This window comes from Sinocyclocheilus grahami, unplaced genomic scaffold (assembly GCF_001515645.1).
Source record: "Sinocyclocheilus grahami isolate Dianchi unplaced genomic scaffold, SAMN03320097.WGS_v1.1 scaffold1780.1, whole genome shotgun sequence".
Lineage (NCBI taxonomy): Eukaryota > Metazoa > Chordata > Actinopteri > Cypriniformes > Cyprinidae > Sinocyclocheilus > Sinocyclocheilus grahami.
In genome coordinates, this window is record NW_015506959.1 from 77,700 (window position 1) to 85,978 (window position 8,279).

The 8,279-nt window shown below is 40.4% G+C and overlaps 1 pseudogene; it reads right to left on the minus strand.

Annotated features, from left to right (window-relative positions):
* Positions 1-3,415: 3,415 nt before the first annotated feature.
* Positions 3,416-8,279, minus strand: part of LOC107572601 (integrin alpha-M-like) — a 23,069-nt pseudogene continuing 18,205 nt past the window's right edge.

The window sequence follows — 8,279 nt, forward strand, 5'->3', positions numbered from 1 at the left end:
GCGACCCCCCCCCCCCCCCCCCCCCCCCGCGAATGCTAAATAGTAATAAAAAATCCAAATATCAACCCATGATTAAATTTAAAAACACATACCATACAAATAAGTTCTAAAGCAATATATATATGTGCTGGGAAGCTGAGGGCTTGTTCAATCTATATGGGAAACAATGGGTCCAACGGAGAAACAACCGCATCCGTAATGTCGGTGAACACCCACCTCAGTCGTGCTGAATCGGTCTCACTCAAACTATGCATAAATACAACAAAAAGAGACTGCTATAACACAAGCAAATTCATAAAAGACACATCGCGACCGACTCCCTTACCTGCAGAGGGCAACCCTAGCCAAATGCTCGCCACGGAGTTTCCTTTATGCCATTCTGGAGGACAACTAAATGTAACGCAGGAAGCAAGGGGGCGTGGCTCATGACGCCATACTACCTCACCCACGAATTTATATATTCGCTCACTGCCCGATGATAGGACAATCAATGAACAACTAGCCAACCAAATACAAGCAGGAAGAGCTTCACCAGTCCTGCCACAGAAAGTTTGAAGAACTGGTAATTCCTGTGTAATGTTTATGTAAAATGGTTCACTTTATTTTACAGTCCTATTTCCATATACTTCCTATGCACGTACTGGTGTATGTACCTAATAGTTAATGTACAGGATAAGTTATGCGGTACTCAAGTTGGGGGTATAAACATGGACCAAGTTACTTATTGATGGTAGGTGCCATTGCAGTTAACTTGCCTTATCTTTAACGACACTGATTATCTTAACTAATTGGTCCAATAGGGATTTTTGATGATGTACATTCCTAATAATTATGTGTGTAGACAGATTTTATTTTGGAATTATACAGTAGCTACCAGACTCATATTTGCAATTGCAACTCCTGATTGTCATGTGTCTAAGGCCATGTCCACACGTACACAGGTATTTTTATAAACAGAGTTTTTCCTTCTTCCGTTTTAAAAAAAATCTCCATCCACATGAAAACGCAAACGCATGCTATGAAGCACTGCCAAGAGCATGCCAAACCAACAGGTGGCGATGTAATCTCAACCGTAAAGCCATGTTGGCCAATCAGAAGCCTGAAAAAGTCTCCTGTAGGTGGAGATTACAGCGCAGGCTCTGACATCACAAGCCAGAAACTCAGGTTTCGCTGTCTACACGACAGCACTGCAACCAGAGTTTCTGAAAATCTTCCCCCTGGCAGGCGTTTTCAGAAATGTTCGGTTCCAGTGAGCTGGTGCTGTGTTTGCGTGTGGACAAACGGCCAAACCGCATAGAAAAAGCTGCAGTTTTAAAAATAACCGCGTTCGTGTGGACAGGGCCTAAATCCCTATTTAAAAGGACTGTGCCTGCTAAATATTAACACTATGCAGTGCTGCACAGTTACTGCCGTGTTCCCAACCAACTTCCAAAGCTCCAAACTGCAATGGCACCTAACATCAATTGCTCAATAAGTACCTTGGTCCATGTTTGTACTGCATAACTTATCCTGTACATTAACTAATAGGTACATACACCAGTACGTGCATAGGAAGTATATGGAAATAGGACTGTAAAATAAAGTGCACCATTTTACATAAACATTACACAGGAATTACCAGTTCTTCATTAACAGTCCTACACAAGCAATTGAAAAATAGTCCTCTTTTTATTAGGTAAGGTTATGACTTACCAAGGGTACCGTACATACCAAGTACAGTATGTGTCTTGTTTGTTACCACAAAATACAATATTTTTCCGTAGGTGCCACACATTTACCATGTACATATCATTAGTATGCACAGTTATGTGTCTTATTAGTTACCATATACGGCTACTAGCGAATATATAAATTCGTGGGTGAGGTAGTATGGCGTCATGAGCCACGCCCCCTTGCTTCCTGCGTTACATTTAGTTGTCCTCCAGAATGGCATAAAGGAAACTCCGTGGCGAGCATTTGGCTAGGGTTGCCCTCTGCAGGTAAGGGAGTCGGTCGCGATGTGTCTTTTATGAATTTGCTTGTGTTATAGCAGTCTCTTTTTGTTGTATTTATGCATAGTTTGAGTGAGAGCGATTCAGCACGACTGAGACGGGTGTTCACCGACATTACGGACGTGGTTGTTTCTCCTTTGGACCCATTGTTTCCCATATAGACTGAACGAGCCCTCAGCTTCCCAGCACATATATATTGTTTTAGAACTTTTGTATGGTATGTGTTTTTAAATTTTATCATGGGTTGATATTTGGATTTTTTTATTACTATTTAGCATTGGGGGGGGGGGGGGGGGGGCTGATCTGTCTAAATTGTAATTTCATTGCAGACAGACCAGTGGCGTCACTACTTGCGATTTAGCTTCCCTGTTGTTGGGGCTACATGGGAACTATTATCTGGAGCCGCTGTTGCTTTGCTTTGGTTAATTTTTGTAATTTCCTGTCGTGGCGTTTTTGTTGACGTGTGTGTGTGTGTGTGTGTGGTTGTTAGTTGGTTTACCAACATTTTCTTTTTCCCTTTTGTTTGTTTGTTTTATGTATTGATTGGATGCCTTTATGGTGAAACGTGTTGATCGTTGAGTGTACTCAACCTGAGTTTCTTAAGGGCACTCAATTACTTTCTTTGTTGTATTTGTTTTTTTCATATAGTTATTGTGTAAGTGTTATTCTTTACTGTTGTATTACTATATTGAGTGGCTGTGAGTCTGATGTTTGTGCTCATTTGTTGATTTTTGTTTTGTGTTGTAGTAGCAATTTATTATTGCCTTTTGTATTAGTTAGTTATTTTGGTGGATTTAAGTATTCGTTATCTGTTCATTTGGGGGTGGGTAACCCTCTTTATTGTAATTCATTTGTGATGGTGACTGTCTTTTCAAGTGTATAACCTGATTTCTGTTGTTACAGGAGCTGAGTGCCTAAGGCAGGGGTGGATTCCTGGTGTTGGTGTTTCTTTCACGTGTGTATGTGTGTGTGTGTGTGTGTGTGTCACAGGTATAAGTGAAGGGTGTTTTGCTGTATAGGCCGATTGTGCCCTTATGCCCTGCTGTCCAGCCTCGGTTCCTGTACCTTGATTTTTGGATGTCCTTGACGACCCAGGTTGCCCACTGTTGTATTTTGTGAAGTGTGTAATTGAGTTTGTTATATGTGAACTGTTGTGTTTAGTGATTGCTCTTCTACCTCCTTTTTTTGTAATAAACCTTTTTTTAATTGTAATAAATTACTTTGTATATCAATGTCCCCCTGCAAATTTATCGTGAGCTGACCTGTGTTGCCTAAAAAGAAATTCATTAAGAAAGATCCCTGGGCAAGACCCAGGGTGGCGTAGTCGTGCTAAATCTTAAATCCTTTACTGCTTCGCCACATTTGTAAGCACTGTTGTGGAGAGCAATTAAGCATTAACAGTCCTACACAAGCAATTGAAAAATAATCCTCTTTTTATTAGGTAAGGTTAGGACTTACCAAGCATACCGTATATACCATGTACAGTATATGTCTTGTTACCACATAATACCACATTTTTCCATAAGTACTACATATTTACCATGTATATACATTAGTAAGTACAGTGACGTATCTAATTATTTACCATGTAAGTACCCACACTTGTCTGTATGTACAACATAATTACCATGCATGTACGACTGTTAAATACAGCCGTGTTTCTTATTTGTTACCATGTACACACACTTCAGGTAAGTACCTTGTGTTACCACTCATTTGCTTGTAGGTACGAGATATTTGCCATGTATGTACCAGGGAAGTACACGTACTGTAAAATAAAGTGCTACCAATGTGTTTTTAGCCGGTTCTTGAGGTGGCTAAGGACTCAGCTGATTATTATTATTATTATTATCAGTTCACTGATTTATTTATACTGATTGATTTTTCATTTCTCTTCTTCAAATGACTACCAATATTCGGTGTGAAGGTTACTTACAGAACACTTTCTTTGAGATTAAAAAGATAGATCAAGAAGAAAAAAGACTGAATCTACTTCTAACTGAAATCAATAAAAACAATAACTCAATACTTTTTTTTTATAGAAAATGCCCATGAATATCAGAATAAAACTGGCTTATCATAAATAAACAAAAAATTAAGTCACTAGAATCAAGACATAAACAAGCTACACATGCTGCATATCATTGAACTAAACATACTGAACCTTAAATCATATCTCCATACAACTAGACCATTAAAAGACCATTTTCAGCTCCTTCAAAACAAACATCTTAACTTTAACTTTATTGTGCCCAAGGGGGAAATTATTAATTTTCCCACAGCACTGCACTTGTTTGACACACGCAACATAACATACATAATACAAAAACAACAACAACAAACAGTTAAGATAACCCTCAGCGATGTCTGTTGTTGAGATATATGATCAGAACTATGACTTTTTAGCTTTTACTAACAAAATATTTAGGTTTCAGAATGAGACTCAAATGAGTAGCAAATGAATTGTGGGTAGTTGGATGGCCGTGCTGATTGACAGTCCTACGAGTCCTATTACCATAATAAATCAAGAAATAATTTTTAAACTATCCAGTTTCTCCAATCAGAGCCAAAACGACAGCAGATATAAATAAACCCATCTGCAGGACGCAACACACGGTCTTTAAAGGAGCCGATGATGGCTGAAGGAATCAGGCTTCTTCCAAAATGGGCCCTCCTGCACCTCATTTGTGTTGTGTTGGAATAAAGTGAGATTTTATTCGTCTGTGTTTGGAGGATCAGGACTGGGGCTCGACTCTCTCGCTCCGTTCTCTTTCTCTGTGCTGTCGTTCTCACTGACTCCGTTTTCTTTAGCATTCACGTTCATGAGAGGAGAGTCTTCAACTGCAGTTACATTTTCATCGTCTTGAAAAAACTCATCAGGGCGATTTCGTTTAAAAAACCCACACTACACACACACACACAGAGATTGGATTGAGAATTTGAGAGGTGAATGATGAGATCAACTGTAAGGTGACTTGATTGGTTCTTACCTTCAGCAGAAGGACCAATATGATAATGAGGAAGATGAACCCGCCCACTACACCAGTGCCGACGATCAGCATTCGACTGGGAGGAACGACAAACTCCACCTTCACTGCAGTCTGAGAAAATCACCACAACCACTGGCACTTTTCATACTTATAATAAATAAAATATAAAATACAAATTTACACTGAAGATGTAAATGATGAATTAATAAATAAATTACTGAAGAAATAAGATAGCGGGTACCTGGGATCTGTGAGGATTGTACTGCAGAAAGAAGAAGCAATATTTTCTAGTTAAAATATGTGATAGATCAGTCTGCCTCTCTAATACTGTCAGATGAGCTCACGAGCTGCAGGTCTGTGGTGTGAATTCAGACTGGCACTGATAATCACACACAGTCTGTGCTGCAGCTGCTCGTCTGTAGAGTTATAGCTGCAAAAATCAGCTTTCCCAATGCTACACATTTCATTATGTTCTAGTGGAAGCTTCATCAGTGTCGGATTCATTTTAAAGGCTCTGAAACTGTGCGATGGACTGCAGGTTATGTCAGTGACCTCCAGGTATTGTACACCTGTTGATCTCAGACCTGTCTGGCGCTAATGTAACATAAAACAGCAGCTAATCATTGGTTCGTGTCTGATGTGGATTCACCTTCAGTTCGGTTGAAGTCTGGTTGTAGCGGCTCGTGTTGTAGTGGAGCTCCGCGCTGATGTTGAACACATAATCCCTCCTGAACTCGTAGAAGGAATATTTCTACAGCAGAAGAAACCGTTTGGGATCAGCATCAGCTTTTAAACGTAATAGCTCTTAAACAGCCTGCTTTTGTCAGATGAATGACAGCATGTGTGTGTCTGTGGATGCATGCTTCACGTGTCTGTGATTGTGCAGTGCTGTAGTTCAGATGTGTGTTCATCACTCACGCTCTCGTATTCCTTCATGTTCTGGAGCTCTGCGTCTGCTGTCAGGTTGAAGTGAACTGTTAAAGTTTTCTGCAGATAAAACTGAGGACACTCAAACTTCCCGCAGTGACCGTCCTGAAACAATAGAATCAAGGGGGCAGAAGTGGAGAATGAGATGTGTTTTAGACGTCTTTACTGGGACTGCATGTGATCTGATATTAAAGGGATCATTCCCCTAAAACGGTTCTTTCTTCAGAAAATAGCTTCACCTAAAAGAAGATATTCTAAGAGATGCGTTTTAGTCAGTGGTTTGGAACAGCATGAGGATGAGAAATTATGACAGAAAAATGTGTGTTAGGTGAACGAACATTTTAACACCAGTTGTAAAAGGGCTCTATGATCTCTTACCTGTCGATCTGACTTGTTGCACTGCATTGAGTTCTGGAGAGAAGAACAGAAGATGTTAATTCAACAAGCACATGATGATTTGATGGTATGAGCTGATGAACGAGTGATGCACCTCCTGCATGCTGAAGTTGTGAGCTGTTAAAATCACATGTGTAGTTTGACAGGGCAGGGTGAGCGTGACTGACACCGGCAGACCTTTAACACCCATATTCTCCACCTGCAAACACACAGACATACAGACACACAGGTACATGACAATATGATCCCTCTGAACCACCTTGTGTCACATCTGCACTCTAGTTGACAGATTGATTATTGTAATGTACCATGAAATAAATGCTGAAACTTCAGATGCTTGTTTGACTCTCTGACCTTGTAGATGATGTGGAGAGGTTTTGGACCTCTGTCCTCCAGAGAGAAGTTCAGATACGTCACAGAGTTTTCAGCCGCTCTGACAACCAGTAACAAATGGTTTAGTAATAGTTTTATTTATTTTATTATATTATTGTCTTAGATTGATCATACCGTAGCTATAACTGCTGATGAAACCAATGCAGTGCTGTTTTTTGTCATCAATAAAGCCATTAAAACAGAAACTACAAGAGAGTTAGTTACTACTCCTGTCGCCACCCCATCACTCATTCCTTCTGCTGATGTATGTGAAGCATTCTTTAAAAAAATGTATTGGTAAGGTCGCTGGAATTAGATCTCAAATTTCATCTGCTAGCAATGAGCTGATCACTCCTGCCGATCCTATTAATCAGTCGTGCTTGACTTCCATCTTTTCCAGTAAGACTCCTGAAGTAAAGAATAGGTGCTACCCGTATCCAAAACTGCCTGACATCTATAGCTATTGATGGAAATTGGCAAGGATAATGGGTCAAGTTGCTTCTCCACATTCCCTGACATTACAGCAATGTGATGATGTAACTGTCGCCCCTTTGTAGCTTTATTAGCTCCATTCAACTTTGCCTGATGCTCTACTTGTCTCTGTCTCCAGTAGGCTCTTTCCTCTCCAATATCTCTTTCTACTAGGGAACCAACCCGTACAAACTCATCAACCGTAGAGACAGTGCCTCGGAGTATGCTGGCAACACGAGGGTTACAGTTCCTAAGTGTGGCTTGGAGTATTTCACGATCTGACATGGAAGGTTTCAGTCGTAGGCATAAGGCTCGATATTGATAAGCAAAGGTTCGAATATTTTCATCAACTCCTTGTTTCCGTTCTCTAATTCTTCTTTCAACCTCAACCTCATGGTCATCAGGCAGAAACGACTGTAGAAAGGCCTTCCTAAATTGACTCCAAGTCTGTACCCTCTTCTTCTCCGCAATCCACCAGTCCTTAGCTGTATGAGTTAAAACAGAAGGTAACATGGATAATATCTCTGCATCAGTCAGCGGTTGCACTGCAAGATACTCATCACATTTTTCAAGTTAAGAAATAGGGTCCTCTCCCTCCAAACTGCCAAACCTTGGAAACTCCAGCTTGATCGGTGTTTTAAAATGTATAGGGTAAGTCGGACTATCAGCTGATATAGGTGAACTGAAGTGAGGAGTAGATGTTACAGTGGGGGAAGATTGAATTAAAGATTTCAGCTGAACATCCCTTCGTGACATACAATCCATCATTGCTTGTCCTACCTTCTGAATGTTCTTTTCCAAGTTGTCTTTTACCTGTTGGCATTCAGACTTAAGTTCAATGGGCAGAGTTCTCTCCAATTGCTGTTTTGACACTATTGGTCCAAGTATTCTGACTATTTTGAATAGTAGTCTGTCATCTGGGGTTGTTCCCGCTAGTTTTAAGAATGCTGTTATTCAACCCCTCCTTTTAAAAAAATGGTTTAGATCCCTTTATTTATTGGTTTAGATGGGGAAGTCGTGGCCTAATGGTTAGAGAGTCGGACTCATAACCCAAAGGTTGTGGGTTCGAGTCTCGTACCGGCAGGGATTGTAGGTGGGGGGGGTGAATGTACAGCGCTCTCTTTCACCTTCA